The 5,327-nt window shown below is 36.0% G+C and overlaps 1 pseudogene; it reads left to right on the top strand.

The window, feature by feature from the left end:
- Nucleotides 1,689–5,327, top strand: part of LOC109839749 — a 7,528-nt pseudogene continuing 3,889 nt past the window's right edge.

Below are 5,327 nucleotides of genomic sequence, written 5' to 3'. Positions count from 1 at the left end.
GAATTATGACATGTGCTTCAGGCACTACGAGTGAACCAATTAAACTTGCATTATGGCTTCTCACAACAGCTGGTTGTGTTTTTTTTTAACAACTACTAATGCAAGGATTAGTTCATAATGCTTAATATACTTTTTAGTCTTGTACTACTGCAAGAGTACAGGGTTATTATGTTCATAGTCTCCCCCTTATCCACGCGTATAAGTAATTTTCTGAATTATAGCACAACTCGTAAGCCAACTAATCTAACAACTAATCTGACATTGTGATTTCTAATGTGCTTCTCTGCGACTACTAATGTAGATATCAATTCAGAATGCTAAGTGTAATTCTTAGTCATGTACTTCTGCTGGAGTACAATATTATTTGCATGGAATGGGGGAAAAAACTTTTTGATCAATTTTATCACTGTCTGTAATGTTCTGCTTACAGAGTTTTAGCTGATAAATAATATGGTACAGAGCTGAATCATATTTAGTCATGTATTTGAAATCCAAAAAGTTCTAATTTACTCTGCCAGTTGCACTTGAGAAAGATTATTGGCTTTCATAGATCAAAGCGATCCTTCAGGGAATGCCCAGAAAAAGTGAATACTTTTTCAGTGAGGCATCAATTTTTCACGTCTTAATTGATAGAGAGAAAATTTAAAGTGTTTGCCTTCTGGGCAAAGATACTTAAAGAATCAAGAAATATAATCATGCAAAAATTACAATGCACTAATCATATATTATAGTAAAATGAACGTTCAAGGTCAAAGACAAGTAATAATTACTATCATATATCACGGTGCACTAATCATGGGGACTAAATATTAGTGCATGAGTAATTAGAAATATTCACATTGTAATAAGATCACACATAATCACCAAAATCATCAAGCTCCTTTTTCTAAGGATTTTCATAAAGGTTATCTTTCAAATGTTTGCTTCTGGCAAACTAGTCTGATATTAAAATTCACTCAAAATTTTTAATGCTAGGACGATCAATGACCATCACAAACTCAAGCAAGTAGAAATTAAACAAAAGTATAACCAATTTGTGCTATCCTTTCTTCTAAACTCAAGGTTGCCCGATTCAAAACACCGCCAAAATAATTTTGGATAGAAACTAACATTGCATAATTTCAGTAGAGAAGGAGAATCAGTGCAATTAGCAACAAATTGATATATTATGATAATTTTTCATAATTGATGTTCTATCTTTTCATACTCTAGACTCACACATCGGTATCAAGATTTTTTTTTTTTTAAATCCGGTTAAATTCATGGCCAGTAGGATTAGAACTTGAGCTACTCTGATACCATCTTAATTAAATGACCTCACCACTACAGCAAAACTCGAAAGTTATTGTGAAGGTTGAGGGATATATTTTTGTACTCTAACATTAACATGCAAAGTTGGGCCATATATCATTAATATTTTACCTTTAGTTTAGGCTAAATAAAAAATTCAACAGGGTTGCACAATTAATTCAATAGCAACGCAAGTTCCTAGCAGCGGCAAGAGGAGCATTAATTACAGGATGCATCACTGCCCACGGGAGGCAATCGGCAAACGAGAAGACTGGGTTCTCTTTCGTGAATTGTAGTATCACTGGAGCAGGGTGCGGGTGGCTTGGCCGAGCATGGGGTACTTATGCTACTGTTGTCTTTTCAAGAACCTATTTATCTGACATTGTAGCTTCTCAAGGATGGAATGTCGACTGGAAAGATCCCCGCAGAGCACCATTGGAGCACTTCTTTATTTCGCAAATTGCACCAGGCCTGATATTGCATTTGCGGTGAACTTGCTAGCAAGGTATAGTGCTTATCCTACAAGGAGGCAATGGAATGTCGTTAAACATTTCATTCGCTATCTTCTCAAGGTACAAAAGATCTTGGACTATTCTATAAAAGAAACCAAGATATGACATTGGTGGGCTATTAGAACGCTGGCTACATATATGATCCCCATAACGCCAGATCCCAGACTGGTTATGTTTTTCTCTGTGGTGGTACTGTCGTTTCTTAGAGGTCTGTTAAGCAGACCATGATGACTACTTCTTCTAACCACTCAGAGATTATCGCTTTATATTAAATAAAAGGAAAGAGTACAACTATAGATCTTCGGGATCCAAACTTGTGTTGCATTAGTTGCCTCATTAAAAACCTTTAGCTAAGAAAACCCTGTGGGACAAAACTTAGCAAAAGGAAAAAAGAGTACAACTATAGTCCTTCAAGGCACAATCTTCGAGATTGCGTTGAAAATTCGCTCCCCCTGATGATGACAATCTTCTGAGTCTATGCTAAGAAAACCCAGTGGGGCAAAACTTAGCAAAAAGGAGCAAATTATGATAATAGACTTTCAGGGCCCAATCTTCAGGATTGTTCTTTAAGAATTTGCTCCCCCTGAAGAAGATAGTCTTTCAAGTCTATGCATATTGTGAACATATTTCTCATAAGTTGATGTAGGCAGAGACTTAGTGAACAAATCTGCAAGATTGTCACTTGAGCGAACTTTTTCGATGGTGATTTCGCCATTCTTTTGGAGCTCATGTGGATAAAAGAATTTTGACGCAATATGTTTTGTCATGGTTCCATTTACATATCCACTGCTCATTTGTGCAACACAAGCTGCATTGTCCTCATAAAGGACATTGAGGGGAATATCATCTTTTGCTAGACCACACGAGCCAAAAATATGTCGTATCAACGATCTTAATCATACACATTCTCGTGAGGCCTCATATAAAGCGATAATCTCTGAGTGGTTATAAGAAGTAGTCACCATAGTCTGCTTAACAGACCTCTAAGAAACGACAATACCACCACAGAGGAAAAAAAAAAGCAGTCTGGGATCTGGCGTTATGGGGATCATATATATAGCCAGCGTTCTAATAGCCCACCAATGTCATATCTTGGTTTCTTTTATAGAATAGTCCAAGATCTTTTGTACCTTAAAGATAGCGAAGGAAATGTTTAGCGCCATTTCAATGCCTCCTTATAGGAGATGCACTATACCTTGCTAGCAAGTTCACCGCAAATGCAATATCAGGCCTTGTGCAATTTGCGAAATAAAGAAGTGCTCCAATGGTGCTCAGATAGGAAACTTCTGGCCCTAACATTTCTTCATTATCTTCTTTGGGTTTAAATGGGTCTTTATCCACTTCGAGGGATCGAATGACCATTGGTGTGCTAAGTGGATGAGATTTATCCATATAAAATCTTTCCAAAACCTTTTTCACATAGGTTGACTGGTGTAGAAAAATTCCTTCTGGGAAAATGCTCGATCTGCAGGCCAAGACAAAACTTGGTTTTTCCCAAGTCTTTCATTTCAAACTCCGTCTTTAGGCATGAGCTAACTTCTGTAAGCTCCTTGTGCGTTCCAATAACATTTATATCATAAATATAGACTGATATAATACATAAGTCATTTTCGAATTTCTTTATAAACACACAAGGGCATACATCATTATTTGCATATCTCCTCTTCAGGAGGAACTTACGACCTTTATAATTTAATACTATACATGTTGCGAATCTTGTTTTCTTTTTCTCTTAATTCAGGGATTTTAAGTCCATCAGGGACTTTCATATAGATATTAGCGTCTAGTGACCCATATAAATATGCAGTCACAACATCCATCAACTGCATATATAAATTCATAGTTTCTGCCATATGTATTAACTTGCGGAACATAATATAATCAACAATAGGAGAATATTTTGCATCTAAATCGATGTCGGGTCTCTGCGTGAACCCATTGAGCTATGAATCTCGCTTTATATCTTACCACCTTACAATTCTCATTTATTTTTCTTATGAAGACCCATTTATATCCTGCAGGGATATATGAACTACATGTTCAAAATACTTTAGCGAGTTCAGCTCAGTCTCAATTGCCACTTTCCATCTCACCTAGTCCGAGTGCTTCAAGCACTCTGCTACCGACTTAGGTTCTGGATCCAGGTTATTTTCAGAGATAGTAAGAGCAACTGTAGAGCCAACTATGTTGTCGACAACTTTTATATTTCTATTATATATTTCTCATTTTTCACAAATTCGTGGCCACTTCAAAGCTTATTTTATTTTAACCAAATCCTTGACATTTCCCTTAACGTTTGGATTTGGACGTTCCGCATCTCTAATATTATGATTATCAAGTGCACATGCAATTTACTGGAGATTTCGTCTTCAGGACAAGCCTCTTCCGAAGGTTATGGGAGTGACTGTCTTTCTATAATAGATTTAGTGTACCGCGGACTTTTATCTTTTACACTAACATGTTTCATATGCTTCTGGCACAGTATGCTTCTGGCGTACCAAATCATCAGTTGATATACTCAAGATGAATATGGGGCTTAGTCACTCCTATCTTTGGCAGATAATTTTATACTGAACTTCTAGTTCAGCTTACTAGTACGTGGATCTAAAAATGAAGATTCTTTTCATTTTATGAAATTTCTCGACATTCTTTTATATTTTGGGCGCTAATCTCCCCCTAATATCGAGAATTGATCTTCATTAAAAAAAAATGCAGTCAGCGTACCAAATTATAAATTGATCCCCTGACATGGGCCATAGGTACTAAATTATTGACGGAGTTTCATAAATAATGTATGTACCTTATCTTTGCTAAGGCCCAATAGAGGTACGCTAGGGTGGTGATATAGAAATATGGACTGCAAATAAAGAATACGCAGAAGGGAAATGTTTTGCTTATTCACCACATATTAGATGAAGGGGGAAAATTGTGATATGCAGTAGGTCGAATTTGGTTTGAATGCCCTAATTTAATTTAAGGAAATCCGACAAATCATATTATGCCCAAGATGACCCAATCGCTCATGCCAGAATTTAAAAGAATTTAGGTCCCTTACTCTTAAACACATCGCAACATGATGTATTTTAGGTCAGACAAATTCTAAATTATACACATATGAATAAAAGCCACATAGGATCTCATGAGTTTAAAGCAAACTCAAGATAAATTAAAATTGTCTGACAAATGCATATAATCCAAATATAAAAAAAAACAAATAGTTTACCTTGACCACCTCGATAAGATCCACTTCAATGTGCATATAATCCAAATATAAAAAAAAACAAATAGTTTACCTTGACCACCTCGATAAGATCCACTTCAATATCCACTAACTCCCCTCGTCCAAGCTTATGAGTATTAGTTTGAATTATGACATGTGCTTCAGGCACTACGTGTGAACCAATTAAACTTGCATTATAGTTTCTCACAACAGTTGGTTGTGTTTTTAACAACTAATAATGCAAGGATTAGTTTATTTTTAGTCTTGTACTACTGCAAGAGTACAAGGTTACTTGTTGAATTGCA

This window comes from Asparagus officinalis, chromosome 1 (genome assembly GCF_001876935.1).
Source record: "Asparagus officinalis chromosome 1, Aspof.V1, whole genome shotgun sequence".
NCBI classification, from domain to species: domain Eukaryota; kingdom Viridiplantae; phylum Streptophyta; class Magnoliopsida; order Asparagales; family Asparagaceae; genus Asparagus; species Asparagus officinalis.
This window is presented reverse-complemented; position numbering and strand designations above follow the sequence as displayed.